This window comes from Triturus cristatus, chromosome 3_1 (assembly GCF_964204655.1).
Source record: "Triturus cristatus chromosome 3_1, aTriCri1.1, whole genome shotgun sequence".
In the NCBI taxonomy this organism is placed as follows: domain Eukaryota; kingdom Metazoa; phylum Chordata; class Amphibia; order Caudata; family Salamandridae; genus Triturus; species Triturus cristatus.
Window position 1 is genome coordinate 246,082,385 of NC_140583.1, and position 20,388 is coordinate 246,102,772.

Here is a 20,388-nt window from a genome sequence, read left to right on the forward strand (position 1 = left end):
AGCAGACTCAAATGTATTTTTTGTTGATCACTTCAGGTCCCATGCCAGCTGTACTGTCAAGCCAAACCTTAAAACCCAAGTAGATTTGTGTAACCCTGGGCACCCATAGTGCTCCTAAAACACAAAACGGCACTTTGAAGTCTAAAGCAAATGATGAAAGGTGAAGGTGCTGTGGCTGCAATACATTCTTTAAGACTTCCCTCCTCCCATCTGGTCCTCATGCATATATTGCAGTGATTTTTTTTTTTACTTTGTTAATAGTGCTGATCATGGAAGTAAAGAGAAAAAAATGCAGAAACTGTCGTCTTTCTGACCGTGATAGAATTAAAAGCTTTGCAGGTGATATAAAGGAAATGTTTCAGTCTCATCGAATTATGTAATTTGAAGTCACAGTACATAAGTGATTTGCGCCTGCGCGCAGCTCACGGCGGCTGCGCACTGTTATATACAAAGGCGAAAAGTAAACAGGTGCGTTTCAAAATGGCCTCCTGGTTTCGCAGGGGCACAGAGCTCGCCTCTTCACCGTGCCGAGTCCCTTTATTTACGTGTACATTTAGCAACCATCATCAGTGGTGATGCGTCATATTAAAATTAACAATATGTAAGAAAAACAATAATGTGTGGATAAAATAACCACGCTAATCAATCCACTTTGTCCTTTAATAAAATCACGAAGAATGACTACGTTTGAAAAGCTCATTTTTAATCTAATGAATGAGTTCTTGTTTTAACTCATTCGGTTCGCTACAAGGTTTTAAACCTATTTCGTCTATCCGTCATGTATCATTCCTTCTGAAAACCGTATGCGGCACAGCTTCAAAATGGCCGTCTCACCGCTCCTCTGTGCTACACCTGTTTCTCGACTCGCTGGCCATCTCTATGGTCCTCGGCAGAGGGAGCGCCTCTTTGACGTCATTGCCATGTCTTCCGAGGATTGAGGCTGGTGGTAACCGGGTTTGAGAGGCGCTAGAGGGGCCTTTAGCTTCCAGCGCTACTTCCCGGGGTCCGTAGAAGAACCACGAACATCTTGGAGTTTATTTTGTGGACCGAAGTGAGTGTGGAGCTCTTTTGAGAAGATGTGGGCCGCTGGTTGGGGAAGGGGTTATATCACGGCTGGGAGAGGCTCGGCTCTGCTCGATCGAGACTGCGAATAAAGTGCATGTTGGGAAAATAAAGACACTAAATCACTGGGGCTCGGTGTTGGTCCGTCCTAGGGCATAGGACCAACTCCGAGCCCCAGTGATTCCGTGTCTTTATTTTCCGAATGCAAGCATATGGGGAAATTGCATAGGCGCCTAGTGGTGCCATTCAGCAATTCTATTCTACGTCATTTTCATTGTCCCATATGCAGCTTACCCTTTCTTAATAAACGTATTTACATGAATCGCACCATAGAAAGTACTGTCAACTATAAAGCAATGCCTGTCAGTGTGTACATGACAAAGGAATTGTTTGTTGAGGAGTACTTAGATGTTACCGGCATAAACGCATATTAGTACATAAAAAACAATCTAGGCCGTATTCGGAGAGGGGTGGGAGCCTGAGTTATCCCTGTGGAGGGAGATGATATATATCGTGCAGTATTGCTCAAAGGGCTTCGGTTAGCATGTTAAATCCAAAGGCTGAGTTGTTTGTAAATGTCACAATACCCCTGAAATGGCAGTATACGTTTAGCACGGTGTAACATGTTACTGACATTACTGACTTTTTGTATTACTTGTCTATTTTGGGATAGTTGACCAGAGAGAGCCGTTTTCATCAAAGTATAGATACCAACGGGTACTTTCAGGAATTCGAATGTTTAGGTTTTGTTTACCTTACATAAATTGTTGCTAAAACAGTGGTGAAAGCCATTTGATGTATGCGATTTTGTGGCTGCACCATTTACAGTATTGTTATAGATTTATTGTATTTGACACACATTTTGCAGATTTCGGGTGCAAATGGTTGAAATATAGAGAATGTGCTCTTTAGTTTGCATTTTTGTTTAGTCTTAAGTTAAGGTAACCTGAGTTTTGAATTCTGGTAGCCCTGTCAACTGTAAAGCTCTGCAGAGTGGTTTGAGGGCTGTCATGACAGTAAAATCCATATTTCACAGTCGCTTGTGAATTTTTTTTTTACCACTGTATTCTGTGCAATAAAGACACTTAAGCAAGATATAAGCAAGATATATACATATGTCGTATAAACGTGATGCAAATACTTATTGTAGTGGGAAAACCCAGGTAGGGAAAATGTTGTTGGCTATGGAAGGTATAAACCAGGCTTTGTTGCAGCGTGGAATTTCAAATCCTCCCTTTGTCACAGACCAAATATCACACTAACGCATTCACTCAATGCATTCATTGGTGGGGCCCATAACACCAACACTCACACTTCATTGGTCTGCTCTTACAGGAGAGATGAGTGTTCCAAACGCTGACATGAAAGGAATACCTTATAACCTAAAGGAAATGTATTTACATAAACATACACTAAATATCCTTAATCCAGCACATCTAAAAACCTGAACCTCGAGATATTCCTTCCACTTAGCCGATGGATCAATTAGTTGAGTTGGAAAAAGTGATTTTAATCCTCCATCCTTCATTTATATTCAAATCTTAATCTATTCCTTCTCAATAAATAACATAACACATTTGCTTGTTAATCAATAATATTGTTTATCTAATGTAAGAATTTAGTAAATCATTATTTAAACCACGGAACACCATATTTACCTAATCTGGCTATTAGTCGTCCTCTAAGTCAATCAAGTCATTATGCAGCATGCTACAGTCCCAAAGATTGGGTCTGGACCATAAGCGTGTACGCATCAATCAATGCCCATCAGTTCAAGAGTCCTCTGTTCATCAGGAAATTGGGCAGCAATTTAGTCTGTCAAAGATTCAGGGAAACAGCTGTCCTGCAGTGTCACTGTCCTCTCCATCAGCATAACGTCAGGCAAAAGGAAAAGGTCCGCCCAACTCACTATTCTACCATCTTTTGATAATGAAATTGATGACTAAATGTAACGAAAGTAAGTTTTGGGAACTTATGATTGGTTGGTTAAGATCGTCCGTTTCGCTTTCCCAAAGTCTATGATGTCAGACATGATCCATCCGGTTTGTCAAAATTGTCCCTTGTTAAAGCTCTTGGCAAAAGTCCAGTCGTGACCTTGCTCAGGTACAGGCTGTGTAGGTCATCTTGAGGCCACTTGTTCAGGAGCCTGGGACATGCACTCTTGGTCTGAAACCTCATGGAATGGTAGCTGTCTCGTCGTGTACGTTGGTCGTCCATTTTGTCATAGGCCCAATCGGTCAACTTAAGCGAAACAAACACAAAAAGTAATTAAAACATGGAAATAACGAATAAAATGTTTCACCCTCACTAATTCCCCTATGTGTATGTAATTATCTAACATAATGGCGACATTTAAAGCATTTATATTCACCCAATGATGTCATCTGGTGCAACTTACAATTACGTCACAAAAGCAACATATATCATGCAATATTCTATTTTTCTAGTATTAGCGTGCGTACGTCAATTAGTTTACAAATTATTTTAGCCATTCAAAATGCAAATCCCACGTGTAATTCATACATTAGTAAGGTTGGTTAAGTACCACTCAAAACACATTAATATTATTACAATTAATAGATTATTCTAATTAGTATGGACATGCAGAAATGGGGGGGTTATACAAAATTTTGTACTACCCGCTCCATCAGCTTCTCCAACGAATACCTCGGTAGCTACTGGTAGCTCTCCAGTTCGCTAAAAGTAGCTCTTTTGTGTGTAGCCCGGATTACTAAATTAGAAGCTTTTGCTTACATGAATTAATATGTGTACATCATCATTGAAAATGTTTCAGAACTCCTAAGCTGATGTTTGGAGAAAAATTGTTGAATATCCATAATAAATTTGAAGCTAATATGTCAATAATAACTGCCAGGGCCGTTACAACAACGCCTGTTACGTATTACCCATGTACAGGCATTGGACATTGACCAAGCCTTTTTAGGTCTCGCCTGACCCAGCGCATTCGCTGGTCTGGCGAGACTTATTGAGAGGGTTCCAAAAAGTGCTACCAGGCCAGCCTAGAGCTACAGTGCATGTGCGCGCGCGCCGCGCTATACCGCAATTACTTTCACTTTCGGCTGCACGGCCTCTTTAATGTTTGATCGTGATCGCGATCACTTTCACTTTAGCGGCTGCATGGCCGCTTTGCATAGCCAATAGGTCTTGCTTTTGGGACCTTATAAGTATTTAGTTATGCAACAGTTGCATGGCTAAGCACTTATAAGGTCCCAAAGGCGAGACCTATTGGCTATGCCAATGCTTGTTTATGTTACTGTTGGTAACCCTCCCTGATGCACCGATGTGATCACTGCTGGTAATCTTGCTTATGGTGTTCTCTAATGTAATCTTGTCTGATGTGGCCACTATTACAACGCTATAATGAGTAGCTCAGTATCATTTTCATTGAATATGTTAGGCTTACAGAAGAGGTTGGAGACCCCTGGTATAAATTGGGTGCAGTAATATGAAAGTATGTATTGAACATCTGTAGATATTTCCATAGAGCTGATGGAGAGATTCAATTAAAGCGTATGGTGCTATAGAGATGAGGGAAGACTACAGAAAGGGGGATAAGTTGAATGTATACCAATTTAGTGTTATGATAGAATTGGAAGATGGACACAGATAACAATGGAGGAGAGAAATGGTACAGATATGGGAAACCGTGATGTGAAGCATCGTGATTCGGTGCGGTAGGTGACAGGAGAAAATTGTACTGATATGGCGTGCAAGTGGGAAATTCAAATAATTGCATTTTGAAAGCGCTACAGGCCTTCAATGGGGCACCGAAGCACTAGCAGGGTTGGTCTGGCCATGCACAATCCAAGAGATGGGGATTGCCGTACATTCTTGAAAATAGACCCAACAAAAGCAGCACACCTTTTTAATAAACGGATGCTTAATTTTCCTTCGAGAAGTGATGCCCCCCCCCCCCATTACTGTGCATGGCCCGTATTTAAATATTTCAAGGATTTCTTTTCAAAATACACGTGGGGCACAAAGGGAAGTTAAGTATTTACATCAGGGAAGGCTGCAGAGGAATAGGATGTAGCTATCGCCATGCAGGAGAGGATGCTTAAAGACACCTAGGGGACTATGTATGAGATGGAATTTGCTGATATAGTGTAAATAATCAAATGGAAGATAGTGTTGCTTATTAAATAAACGCACAGTACCCCGTTTGCCCGCACAGCGGTAGGGTCTGGAATAATTTATCCAACTTGCCTGATTGGACTACATTGTTTGGCTTGCCAACAGATAAGTGGAATGCAATTGAATAGGGGCTAGAAGGTCTGGTAGGTTTATCTATATGTGGATTATATGTGTGAAGGGCGAGAGATAAAATAGCTGTTCTATTTTGATTGAGTTAACTAGGTACCTTGTAGATGATTATGTCCAATCTGTTACTTTTGGGCATGGGTGAAAGTGCCTTTTCTATTGTCAGCATTTCTGCTTGCACCACATATTACCATTTCCTCTGTCCTCCATTTGTTTCTTCTTCTTTATCGCAGTCTTTATCTTGTAGTGAATGTTGTTACTCGAGGACAGGCTTACAAAGCTGTTCTATAAAATATTTTCATTTTCCATATTCAGTAGCCTTGCTTCCTAGCTTTAACCTTGCTTTTGACAACTCATTCTTTCTATTTTGGTTTCTGTTGGATACTGAGTTAGGTTTGTAATGTTGTGCTCCTGGACTGGGTAAAAGTTAATTTCAGTTGTAAGCGGCGCTTTGTGTAAATCCCACCGGACTGTAATGCCTCAGCCGACACGTTGCATATTGCAGCGGTGGCATGAATCAATGTGTTCCGGCTCTTAACTAACCTCTAATAATCGTGGGGTAGCAGGTTGTAAATTAAAACTCAAATAAAAAAAAAACTACAGTCAAGATTACAACACTGCAATCTATACTTGCGTTATTCATCCAGTAGATTTTCAAATCACCCTGGATCTGAAAGATGCCTACTTTTGTGTACCAAAATGGTAGAGCCATCAGAAATTCCTGATGTTTGCCATATTAGAACAGCATTACCAATATCAGGTACTTCCTTTTGGTAAAATCCTGTGAAAGATATTGGCAAATGGGCTCCTCCCCATAGTAAAGGACTTAATTCACCTAGACCAAAAAGGGTTTATTCCCAAGCAAAATGTGATGAGGCTTTTTTTTTTAAACAAAACATTTTCTTATTTTATTGTTTACAGCTCAAAGAAAGAAGTAACAACAAAAAGAAGCAGTTATATCGGAGAACTGTACCGCTTCAAGTACATATGAGTAACACACAGTAATGTGTTGGTGCATTTACAGTGACAACAAGTAGTGTTTGTGCTCGGGCCTTTGTGGTAAAAACCCGCTTCACCCAACTTCTTTACTGTCGAATTTTATGGTGGGTGACTGGAGGATCAGGAAGTGAAATCTCCATTCCCCCTCCTTTTCAGGATCAGTTGATGCATACCCTTGCCGGTTTTGTGATGTCAAGTTGGTGCAGAGGGGACTCCATATATCCTGGTGGCGAGGGTTAGCCAACAGTAGTGACCAGTACCCCTATAGTCTTTCCTGGCAGTGTCATGTCTTTCAACCAGCTATTCCCGCAGGGCAAACTGCCAGGATTGAAGATGAACTGGGGTCAATCGTTTGCTTACTTGATGCAGAACACAAGGGGCGAGTATTCACAGGAAGTAGGGCATGAAATACATTGGTAACTAACCACCATAAAATATCTGGGAGTGTGCATCTTCAGGACAGAAAATGGGCTGTTGGGGAGAAACGTTGTAGCAGCATTCTTGTTGCTATGCCAGTTTGTCAAGTTCTGGCATAAACTACAAATTCTGGTGATGGGGAAATAGTTCTCACTAAGATAGTCCTCCTCCCAAGCCTGTTATATATTTAAAAAAATCTCTACCCATACAGATACCTGTGCGATTATTTCATGAAATGGATCTAATGCTCAAAGATTTGATCTAGCTCAGTAGTAGACGCAGGGTGCAGAACTTCCAGTGGATGAGGGGGGATTGGCAGCCCAGGATTTCACTTTCTATTATTTGGCTGTCCAACTCCAGTGGGCGCCCAGATGGAGGGCTGACTGTTGGCTACTAGGGAGGCAGATACCCCACATATGCCGATATTGACTCAGTTGTTCCTGATCCATGCAGAAAAGAGTAGTTAAAAGGTGCAGATATATTGGTGAGAACCCTTCAATAAGCCTGGGTAATCTGTTTCCGAGGGCGCACATGTGGCCCCACTGTACCCAAAAATCCCCTTAAAATATATTGCCGGGCTCCCAAACTGTGGGAACTGGGAAGCACGTAGGCTTGTTACGGTGGGACAGCTATAAAGAAATGGGAGCTGCATGTAGTTCAGCGAGTTTCAGGAAGAAAGCAACATCCCCGAAAGCAACTTTGTTACATGGTGAATTATTAGCAACACTGAAAGTGGTTGAAACAAGGTAAACTGGAAGTACCCCGTACATAATTGTTTGACAGATTATACCCGTTGGGTGGCAGAACAAGGGCTGTGACCCTTTTGTGTCGCTCGTCACTTTAAACTCTTGAAAGAAGAACTGGTAGAATTGAAACGCTAATGGTTTGAAGACCTGGGCGTGAATTTGGGTGAAGTAGAGTGAGATTCGGTGCTGAGATGTACTTCTAAAGTTTCCCAGGAGACTGGATTTCGACTCGCACTATACCATTACGTGCATACAGCTTACATAACCCCCAAGGGAATCAATCACATGTTCCCTGCTGTGTGGGCCGAATGTCCCCGATGTGGAGAAGAGGGAGCAGGTTTCTTCCTTATGGTCTGGGATTGTCTCCGGCTCCCTCACTACTGACAGAGAATAGTACAGTTTCTCTTATTGGCCAAGGATAGGGAAATCCCTGGCAGTTAGCTTATTGGGGTTTATTACCATGGTTCAAGGCTGTGAAGATGACAATCAGGGTAATTGACCTGGTTTTGGCCCTAACTAGACTGCCGATATCTATCGGCTGTAAAAACCCTGAGGGGCAAGGCATCGGGAATTTGGTAGCAGAGCTAAGTAAATGGGTGGAGGGCAAAGGCCATATGTTACGGCTGGAGGTAGAAATGGCAGTGTACCCACACAGCTTTCTCAAAGAGTGGGATATGATTATAGCGGCTTACCCTAGGTTTGATGACATTGGTTGTGTACTGCCTGCACAGGTAGACATTTATTAACCGCATTTACACCCAAGTATTCTACATCATGCAGTCCCTCTCGGCGATATCTGAAGAGAACAAATATGTTTGTGGTGTTCTAAACCAGATGCCTATTGACATTAAATAATGCTGGTCACTGTGATCTCCAGGTTCCCTCCGTTTAGTAGTAAAGAGTTAGCTACCTTCTTTATAAATTTGCATTAAGAAGGGATAAACTCGTATCCCTATTTGGATGACCAGCTGATTGCCGCTGCTTCTTTTTCAAATCTGCAAAGAAAGTGGATTATTTAACTCTTTAACAGCATAATTTTCTCCTGAACAAACACAAACCACACCTTCAACCTACACATATGGTATTTATATGAGCTGATTTTCATACCTTATCAGAAACTGTATCACTTCCTCAAAAAAGAATGGTTGGGTCACAGTTTCGTTTAAAATTCCTCTCGGTGAAAATGACTGCTGTTGTGAGGGAATGGCAAGGATTCAGTGTCTTTGTAATGCCTTGGGCTCGCTGTTATCTAAAACCCATAGTTACAACCATTTTAAACCATTGATGTCCAACATTGATGATTAAGAAGGTGTGGTTCCGTCTGACCTAGTCTCTCAAGGAGTCGCTGGCATGATTGTTGAGCAAGAACAGTCTGAGGGGTGTATCATTTAATCCTCCACGGGCATTAATCCTGGTGATGAATGACAGCTCGATAGGTTGGGAGGCACCACTGAAGCAATAGTGTTCAGGGTTAGTTGTCACTAGAATGGTGTATGTATCCTCCTCTTATAAAATCCACAACCGGCAGAGTTGGAAGACACATCGCATCACCCTTGAATCAGAATTTAAAATTCACCAGCATTTCCTCCCAACTTTCCTTTATTCCAAACATTTCCATCTGATAACTTAACTACGTACCTGCCCACTGTCCTCACTTGCTTCAAGCCAAGAATATCCATTCAAGGATTTTTCTGCAACCTTATGCTAACAAACTCACCAATCTTAAAAGCACGTGAAGCACAAACAACACTTGACCATGGCCAACCGGTAACCTTTTCAGTTCCTTTTTTACACATCCAGTACAACTTCAGTGCTGTTCCAGCTTTTCTTACATACATCTTTTCTAAATGTGACATCTTACATACAGCATATGGAGTAGTGTGATACGTCTCTAACCTATCCTCCACAAATTTCTTGTGTGTATGTATGTGAATATAGGTGTGTGTGTGTATGTATATGTGTATGTATATGTATATGTATGTATATATATATATATATATATATACACACCCCTACCTACCTTCAACAATGCCATTACTTTGAGGAAAAATACATACAGAAGTCCATGCATGATTAATACCATAATATATCCAAATAGACTCCATTTCACATGATACAAGTTGCATCCCATTATCAGTTGCAATGGCTTCGAGACCCTTCTCTTTAAAAAAAAAAAAATCTCATTCAAAAACCCATCACCTCTGCAGTATTGACTTGCTAAACCATTTTTTACCTCTGGCCTTCGGAAAAGGTGATCTACCACGACAATGGCATATCTGAACACACTTCCCAGGACTCCAAACAGGCCAGAAATAACAAGAACTATCTTCTTCCATTGTGCACTGAGCATACTTGCAGCCTTACACAGATATTTCAGTCTTTTGAGATTTATCGATCCATGCACACAATTTCTCATCTCCTCCACATTACGATCAACAGCCAGTGATCAAAAATCAGTTCTTACTATTTTCTTTGCCCCACTCATACCTCATATTTCCTTCATGAGCGAGAGGCATTGCCCTATCTCACAAACCTCAGGGTACAATCAGCTGCCCCCCACCCCAATATAAAATTCCATTCGCCAAGACAGTTAATCTCAGAGACCATGATACGAAAAGACTTCACCCTGCAGGCATTTGTTTTATCTGGTCCCCCAACTCTCATGAACTTGTGATAAGGTCTCATCTCCATAACAGCACCTTGCCACTCCAATTAAATATCACCTATAGAAGCGCAACCTACAGAAGAAACTGGGTAGAACACCCTCTCCTCTCCGTTTATAACTTCATCTTTACCATTAACCACAAACGGAGCTCGTGATAAACAATCAGCCAAAACATTCTAAATTCCTAGTCCATAGTCCATTCTAAAGTTGTGTTCAAGGAATCTGTATCGCCACTTAGTAATTCTTAGAGTTACCCTTGCCCAACTCTTATTTGCAAACCAATCTACGAGTGATCTATTTATAATTCTCATTACAAAAGGCACACCCTTTGTATGTTTTATAATGAATCGCACACCACAAGCACGTTCTAGCTTCCTTCTCATCAGTTAACTATTTGATCTCCGTTTTTCTCAAAGGTTGAGCAACGAAAGGCAGCACTTTCCAAACCTCCATTCTTATCATGCATCAGCACCAATTCCACTGTTGACATGAGAAATCAGGACTGTTATGTCATAAGGTTCAAGAGCAGGTGCATATAATATCACATTTTTTTAACACACAAGCACTCTCTCCCATTCATTACTCCATGCAAACTCAAATTGTTTTCATAAGGTGCCTCATGCATGCAGCCTTTTTTTTAATAAAGGAAGTTTCGGAACAAGTTTTGAGTAATACTCAGCCAGCCTCAGGAATGATCTTCATTTATTTGTGTTCTTGGGACTGGTAGCATCCACTATAACCAACTATTTTCTGTTTAGGGAAAATTCCACCCTGTTTTATCAAATGTTCTAGAAGATAGTGGCGTCTTTTTATGGTTTAAACCATTTTATTGAATTTTGGTATAAACGAGAACAGTACCCCCCACCTACAACCACCGGCAGGCGGGGAACTTTTACCGTTGTTTCAAGTTTATTGAATCAGTGGCGCCTTTTTAATGTAACCAGCATTTCGTCTTGGATAATGAGTGGTGATCAAGGTTCAGAAGATGCAGACCACATCCTCATTTCCTCTGCTGCATTCTAGTCTCTCCATGGGACTTGCCCTTAATACTCATTATTTTACAACACATTGTGAGTTCATTTCCAGAATTCCTTTAGATTTGTTTTAGAGTTTGGGATCTGTATGCCCTATCAAACCATGAGCCTTAAATTGCATTTCTTCAAAGATAAGGTTTTGTTACCAACTGAGCCGACTTTAAGCAAAGTGTCTTTTTATAGGCTTCATTCTCAGCAAGAGTTGGTCTTTTCTCTCGAGATCCCAAGTCAGTAGATAATAGTATCTCTTGATGCTTCCAGGGCTCGAGAGACTATCTCAATAGAACTGCACCTTTTTGTAAATCCTATGCATTGTTTGTACGGCTTGGGGGTTCAGGAAAACGATCATCTATCTACAAGTTCCCCAAGTAGATGGATTTATATGGCCCCATTGAAAACATATGAGGCAGCAGAGGCTCATCTTCTAGGTGAAGTGGTGGCTACGCATACTATCTGGCTTTCTGCTTCACGGGCTGAGTTTCGTTGTGTGATTTGTTGCGCAGCTATGTGGGCAGTCCCTAATAATACTTTTGTCCAGTGTTATAAAATTACTGCGGGAGGACTATTCTAATGTTGTTTGTCTGGGTTTTTGAACACAGTCTATACTTGAATGAATTGCATTCAAAATGCATTTTCATAGTGGTGCATAACATGCAGTTTTTGATGTTATTTGTTGTAGCTTGGTAATTCTCAAACGTAATGAATGGCATGAGGAAGGCAGCAAAGATGGTAATGTTCCAATTACTTACTGGTAATGTTCATTACATCGTTTCTACACTTCCATATCCCAGTCCTTTGCTCTCCTTTGGCTTTACCTTCGGTGGATGCCAGGTATTACAAGAAGAGTGAGTGGACTGAAAACTGGAGAATGTGGTATAAAATATACACTTTCTGGAAGCCGCTTAATAAGCCAGCCTTCGAGTGACCACATTCATTCAAAGGTAAGAACTGGGACAAGAAAGTCTAGAGTTTATGTAATGAAGGTCACTGCTAAGAAATTGCAACATTGCAGAGTAACTGTAAGGCAATGTAGGTGATGTACTGACTTTGTGGGCATCCAGACGAAAGATCTTTACAGTTCTGTCTATTGGGGTTTATAGATATTGGACGTAAATTAGACAGGAATGCAGTTAAGAGAGCTAAAGTTTCTTTATTGTTTTTTTTAAAATATATTTATTATTAAGATGTAATAGCTGAATTTAGGTAAGTGTGCGTGTGTATATGTATGTATGTGTAGATATACAATATGAAAGAAGTGACTCGAACAGATTCACCAAAGAACAAAAATATATATTTCCACTGCAACGTTTCAGCTTCCGCCTTCCTCAGGTAGTACACAATGGTTTGCTCTGTGGCTGCACAGATGACAGCTGAATTTTACAAACATCATCTGTAACTAGTTCTGTTACGAGAAGGACCTATGCAATAAGGCAGCATCTTACATGTCGCTCAACATGCATCATTTATGTGGTTCAGTGCCAACGGCAAAGCTGTAAAAAAACAATATGTAGGCCAAACAGTGAATGACCTCCGTACACGATTTAGGAACCACAAATCTGCAATAATTAATAAGAAAATTGACCAGCCTGTAGCCAATCATTTCAACCTTGTGGATCATTCACTATCAGATTTGAAGATTTACCCCGTGGAACATGTTTCAAAGGAAGAACTACTGGACTCCAGGGAAAACTTCTGGATGTACCGTTAAAAATCACTGCATCCAGATGGACTGAACATTACTGGCAACACAACCTGATTACTGCATATCTCAAGAGCTCTCAGGACTGCATTGATTCCACATTCCAAATGGAATCTTCACTCATGATGCTTTTTGAAAATTCAGCTGTCATCTGTTCAGCCACAGAGCAAACCATCTTGTACTACCTGAGGAAGCCGGAAGCTGAAACGTTGTAGTGGAAATATATATTTGTTCTTTGGTGAATCTATCTGTTTGAGTCACTTCTTTCTTGGATATTTTATTTCTTTGTGACTCATTGTATCCTTTGGGATCCAGATTTTTGCCCTGGCTGGCTGTTGTTTTCTTGTGATCCTTCATCTTCAAGTCTGTGTGTGTATGTGTATATGTATGTATGTATATATATATATATATATATATATATATATATATATATATACATACAAGTCGTTTTGCAGGTGTTGTATAGGGGTTTATTGCGAAGGAAATTGATTTAGAGGCATAGACTGCTGCCAGTGAAGAATTTTTTAAAGCTCCTCAGACAGCTGCCTTGGCTAGACCATTGTCAGTTTGTCTATACATTCGTCTGGAAAAGCACACTAAAGAATATGCGGGCACAGATGACCACGCAGCATATTCTTTAGTTGAAATGGTAGTCTTCCTTGGCTACTATTAATTCATAACTCAACCTCGTCACATCGCACTTTAGCATCCAAGCGACCTTTTCATTTTAGCTAGCTTAGATTAACGGATTTTTCTTCTAATTTGGTGTCAACGTCCAGGTATCTGTCGCTTCATTTGAGCTCTGAGCAAAAACATGACTGCTCAGCTCCTACTATTTTTAAAGCAGTTTTCTGTTGAGTTGACAAAATGTTTTCTGGCACAAATGCCTTACAAGCATTGTCGATTGTCTGATAGAAAGACTTAAGACACGGACAAAGAAACATGTGAGACAAGAATGGGCCTTGGTATTTTTTAATTTTCTCCAACATATCGCCCAGAAGCATTTTTGTAGAACAAGGGCAATTATTTTTAGTTTTTTAGCATCATGTCACGGACAGTATTTCATGGTTTATATTTCATTGGTGTGGTGCATTCTTGTGTGTTCCAGGAGCCTGTTCGCGAAGTGCGAGTAATTTTTATTGGTCTCTGTAGTGCTGTAGTGATATTTTTGGTTTTGGTGCTCTACGGTTTTGTCTTATTAGGTTCATTTCTAGTCCAAGGAGGCTTTGTATACCAGCCAGATTATGAATGCGATTTTCAGTGGGTAGTTGATGAAGTACGATAAAACAAAATATTTTATTTATTAATTTAGGGTTAATATCTTTACATGAGCTAACTGCTCGCAAAAGCAAGATTGTAAAGTGATTATGTAATGTTTTAGGTTTTACCCTGTAAAAAATATTTCACTCTGATTTTTACAAACTTACACTTTTTAGAGTGAGCGTGAAAAAGCAACTTAAAATTTCCGATATTTTTACAGTATCTACATCCTGTATGACTAAAACAAGTTGCCTCGGTGATGGAACACACAGGAGAATGTACTCTAGTGAACCAACTAAAATTGGTCTCTGTGGTCTACGTCTTGCATGCAGTGTACAGTCCTGAAGCCTTGTGTCTCTAGCGGCAAGCATGCGGAGATGGACTGGAGAATATTCTGTCCTGTTAAACTGCTGTCTGTGTCACTCCCCACGCTTCATTCATCATTCTTGCCGGGGGAATCCACGGTTAGGAATTTGGTTTCAAAGGGAATGACACTTTATGCTGGACACGTGTTCGGTTCGGAATGTGATACTTGTAAAATGTGGCTACCAAGTTGCACATTTTTTAAATTGCTGTTCCTGCAGCTTTTATGTGACGGCTGCATTATTAGTGGGCAAAGCAGTCTCTGACAGTTAGTTGCATCGGTCTTCAACGTACGTGTTGTCGTTTTCTTTGACTGTCCCCTCTGCTGCAAGTATTGCTGTGTACTTCAGAACTTATATAGTGTTTTGCTATCCCCACGAGTTTAGAAAGCGCTTTGTTTTAGCCGATTCAAAGAAACAAGTCAGCAGATTTTCTAAAGTTCCAATGCGTTTATATCCTGGATGGACACCTGAGTTGGTGTGGGATGTCATTTCTCGTTGTATAGCTAGGCTTGTTTCATTGTGCCTCTGTGCGCAGCAGCGGAGGTAGTTGACTTAATTTTCGGAAGGCACACCTTGTACTTATAAGTGTTTTTTATCGTTGATGTGTTTGTTCTTCCTTCATATTATGCATAGGCTCATGTTGAGTGCTGGAACATAGGTTAACGCAGGTATGTAACAGGTGCTGTACAACACATGGTAATCAATGTACATTGTATTAGTTTCTAGCACATGTGAGTAAAGAGCAGAATTTACATAGGTGCCATGGATTCTTTGGCATAATGGTAAAAGATTGTAATGCTGTAGGAGTGTTCGGCCATTTTTGCTTCACTGCGCTGTAAAGATAGCGTGCTTACACAGGAATACCTATTTTTATGAGTGCATTCTACTAAATTTAATGCAGAATTAAACTAGCTAATGCAGATTTTATGTTGGCAGTGCAATTCTCTATGAATGAGAGACCTAGGTTCTTGTTTTAGACCTATAGGCGTGTTAACTTCTGTGAAGCCATGCATTGTTGTAGAACCGATTCAGTACTGATCAACTCCATGGTGGTTTCCAATTTTTGGTCTGGCAGGATGAATAAACGCAAAACTACACTGGGGCAGAGGGAGTAGGTTTATACTTTATTATCGGACCATGTAAAGGCACTGCTTTAAAGGGGAAAAAATAGTGCAGATACTCATTTAAATGTGGCGAGTGGCGGGGTTAAAGGCAAGACATGCGAAGCTTATTGACATATACTAGTTGCAGCACATACCAAAACACGAAAATGTATGTTAATTCGTTATACAAAACGAAAGTCAAACAGTGATATTTTAACATTTTCTTGTTGTAATATTTCTCTTGTTTTTCTCAAACAAACGCGCACACAGACAAACATAAGCAGACACACAAGAATCCGGTGAGGTTAAAGCCCTTTTAATCTGCTTTCTTCATTGTGCTATCACCGAGCTGCCTCTATTCCTTGCAACACAGCATGACGGCGAACCCCGGGATATCATGCAAATGGGCCCCTGCCGAATAGTCCGTGGGTGCTCAGCTCTGGGCTATACAAGTGTCTTGGCTGTCAATGAGACAGGCTACAACCACTAGAGGCCAATGCGCCTTGCCCTCTCATGAGTACCGATACTCTTCCCCATGCAGTAGAGAAGTGCCCGTACTCGGTGATAAAAATAAGAAGTACCTGTGAGTACCAGCCCATTTAAAGCACTGAGTAAAGGTGATCAATATCACTTCTACTACTGTTTATATTTTACGTGGGAGCTTTTTAAATGTTATGTTGACCTACGGGGGGGTGATAACTTTAGTGTACTTTAACTGATATTTTTGACCTACTTTGCATAGTCATGCTTTTTTTTATATGAGATATTTATTGCTTTAAGATGACAACCTTGATTGTCACATCTTTTGCTATTGTATTGTGATTCTCTAAATAGAATCATTGAAGCGTGGGTTAACAAAAACCTACATAAGTATTTGCAGTCGGAAGGATCAGAAGCAGCCAGGTCAAAAGACTGCACCACCAGAATCAGTCACTAGCAGTATGCAATATTGCCCACCTCAAACATTACATAGGAAAGAAACAGCTGTCAACAGTATTCTGCATTTTACCAGCTCACATCCTCCTTCCACAAAGAAAGCAATCCCCTATGGGGAACTACTGTGGATTCGCAGAAACTGTAGCGAGGAGGTTAACTTTGCTGAACACTCTAGAAAGGACACAGACAGACTTAAAAGAAGAGGTTATCATGCACATTTACTTGAGACTGCTGTCAGTAAAGTACAGAACATGAAAAGAGAATATGCTAAATTGCCATAAAAAGAAAAGTGACCATGAGACTCAGAGATTGTCCTTTATCACTACCTACTCAACATTAAACCATGAGGTTTTCAAGTCCCTTGGAAAACATTGGACGCTGTTGAAAGGGGTACCAGGAATTGGTAATATGATCACAGAAAGCCCTTCCATGACATTCAGAAGAAGAACGACGATTGGGGATGTCCTATGCCCTAGCTATACCTTACAGGAGACTTCTAAACGACATTCATGGCTGAGTAAACCCACTGGATTTTATACATGTAGTACCTGTAACATCTGTCATCTGGGATGTAACAAAACATCGTTTAGTTATAACACAAATGCTAAACATCAGATTGAACATTTTATCAATTGTCTTACTACCTTTGTTGTCTACGTCATTATCTGTGATTGCGGTAAAATCTATGTAGGCAGCACGACCAGACAATTGAAGGTTCGAATACAGGAGCATCGTAGAGCTGTCATGCATGGGGACAACTCGTATGCCCTTGTCTTGCATGAATGTAGAGTGGGCATTGACCGGGTTCTGTTCAAGTTTCATGGCATAGATACTATTACCTGTAACAATAGGGGTGGAGACAGGGCACTAATGCTGAGACAATTGGAGACTAGATGGATTTGTACGCTATGTTCCTCAACTCAGGGCCTCAATTTAGATAGGGAACTACACTACTTTCTCTAAATAGTGTGGCCACCATTTATCAGAACCTAATGTCTCCATCAGATGTGTGATACAAGAAGAATGAATGTTATTACTCCCACACAATCCGTGTGCTCTTGCCATTCATCTTCAAACTCATTGAAATTTTAACATAAAGGTTGTGGGTCTTAATATAACTCATTCAAAATCTGTGTCATCAATTTAGAATAGGAGGTAAATAACAGATGTACCCTTTGATTTTTCTCTCGTAAAAAGTTTCTCTTAATTGGGTGTACATCATGACCTATTCTTCATTGTGGTTTGCTCTAAGTACACAATGCATCTTGTAGTGGATTGTATTGTAGTATTCGTGACTTGTGTCTCATTATAGTTACCTGTGCATCGTTGAAAAATGTCAGATTACTGTTTTAGGGTTTTTGTCACTCGTGACCTGTGTTGTCCAACCCTTTTTCATGTTCATTTTTATGTATGTACCTTAATGTCTGTTACAAAATTGCTCAAATGGAATTGTAACTAAACTACCAACTGTGTGGAAGGCAATGTTTACTGTATCTGTGTTCCTGACCTAATGTGTTCTCTTGTTTCTACTTCTGGAATTAAAACACAAATAGTGGGTTCTAGCTCTAATCATCACTAAACATTGGCTATCGTCTTGATTCTTCATACTCTAAAGATAGAATTTATGGTGACTTTTCTGCTGTTTTACTCTCTCTCCTCTAATCACATCTTTGCATACATCGGTTTTTTTCTCCACAAATATTTCACTATTTTGATGTTGCTCTGTTTCTACTTTTTCAGCATGAATGCATGTTGTTTTCTATTTAATGGATTTCCTGCAGTATGGCTTCTATTGTGCTGTTCGAACTGTCATTTAACTTAGGAGTCGGGTACTTATTGTACCGCTCCATTAAGTTAATTTGTTGTCTATTTTTAGATCCTTGTCATTCAAAACGCTACATGCGTTACAATATTTACTTTTTTCTTGGTGTTTTTGGATTAGTTTTTTGACTAAAAGATTGTGACCAAATTTGACGGAGGCTTGGAAACGGAACTGAGTTTCTGTTAGCTTCTCTGTTTACGGTCTAGTTGTTATCCTTTCATGGTCCGATCCCGGAAGGGCATTGCTATACTCACTTCCTGTGGGGCGGCCCGGTGTTTGCTGACGCCTTTAAATGGCCTCAAGTTGCACTGCTTACTTTATTGCCTATCGTGCTGGTTGTAGGACGCCAAAGACGGATACGGCTCCCATGTATTCATTTGGATGCGGCTAATACCGACATTAAGTTTATTGCGTGCTTTCGCTGAAACCTTTGACTTTCTCGACAGCCTTTCGGTATTACCGATTTGGCTATTGAGTTCATTTAAAGATATTTTGCTATACCCTAACTCAGGTTGTACCTCCATATTGAGGTTGAGGTACAGGTCGTAATGATAATCCTAAACTAATCCCTTTTTTCTTGACAAAATGCAGTGCGGCACAGTGTCTGTTTTGGCAGACTGGGGATACTGTAATTTTCGGGTCGGATGTTTCTGGTTGTTGGCCCTTTCCGACATGTATAGATGTAGTCGTTTCACTTTCCACGGAGAGGGGCGAACCGACAACGGAGAAACTTCAGCATTCCTTGCACCCTGAACGAACCAAGAGAAAGAATCGAAACAATTAGGAAACCTCTTTCCGACCTTGTGGCCATAGTCCATTCCATCTTTACATCAACCCTGAAGCATTGCAACAGATTGCACGCCCGTTCAGAGCAGCGAGATGCTTTTTCTCTAACCCAAACATTTGATTTCTACTTACCGGTTTAGAAGCTCCAACTAAGAAAATCCATTAAACTGCTAACCCCAGGTCCCATGGAAATCGCACTTGAATAATCTCTCGCCCTGAAGAAGGTGTTACCCCGGAGAAAGGGGGTGTTACACCGAAACGCGCGTCGGCGTCCCGAACTGAACTGTTCGTTACACAGATCCACTAAGACCCTACAAATTCATAAGAACAATTCCTTTGTTGTTCCATATTCGGTCATTCTTGATTGTACTTATCTGTGTTTGCTTTACACCTAAGAAGACTCGCCTACCATTTAGGGCCTGTATATTGTTCATTTTTCTAGATTTTAGGATGCATGTGATATTTGTTGTTATGGTGTGAATGGATTTCAGTATGAATGGGAATGTTTGAATAATTTTATATCACTGACTGTCCATGGGCACCAATGTCTTACAGGACTATTAGGTCCTTTGCTTTGTTAAACTGTTGCTGCAATTTATAAATTCTGCGTATTTATTAAGCAGGTTTTTTCAATTAATTTCAAAATTAAAAAATGGATTAACACCTTATTTTGACTTGTTATTCTTACATGGTCTAGACAGAGCGGTTTTTCTGTTTTAAAAAATGACTTAGATGCATTAACTAAATAATTTTAGGTACAGCAGATACTTTTGTGTTTATTAGATGTAGCGGTTAACCTGCATCGTTTGTCTTGGCTAGTTTCGTCCCGGTTCAGACGCAATGCAGTATAGAATTCATGATCTGCAAATGGGGGTCACCATAATGGTAGGATGGAACCAATTACGGTAGATCTCAATGCTCATAAATATAGCGCATTTTTATTGTGTGTCTTGGTGGATACAGATGCCTTACATTGGGGAGTGCAGCTTTTCACGTTCTCTGATAGTTCTATTTTTCATTGCCTTTTCTCATTTATACAGAATTTTGATGATTGTAGTTTCTTATCTTCTTCCTCATACATATGATTTTTCTTAGTTACGTGTCTGTGCCATTGAAGTAGATTGATATGTGCAATAAAGGAGTTTTATTTTTACTACATTGGATGGTAAATAATGACCACTACTAGAAACCTTTTGGTACATTTACAATCTTT

At 40.3% G+C, this 20,388-nt stretch overlaps 1 protein-coding gene across 2 annotated transcripts in view; it reads left to right on the forward strand.

Annotated features, from left to right (window-relative positions):
* The first annotated feature begins 888 nt into the window (after positions 1 to 888).
* Positions 889 to 20,388, forward strand: part of CLK3 (CDC like kinase 3) — a 272,328-nt gene continuing 252,828 nt past the window's right edge. Inside the window, exon 1 of one of the 2 annotated variants that reach the window (XM_085643786.1) lies at positions 889 to 1,051. The gene's annotated coding sequence lies outside the window, so the exon portion shown is untranslated. The remainder of the gene's footprint in view (positions 1,052 to 20,388) is intronic. The other variant, XM_085643787.1, reaches the window with a different exon arrangement.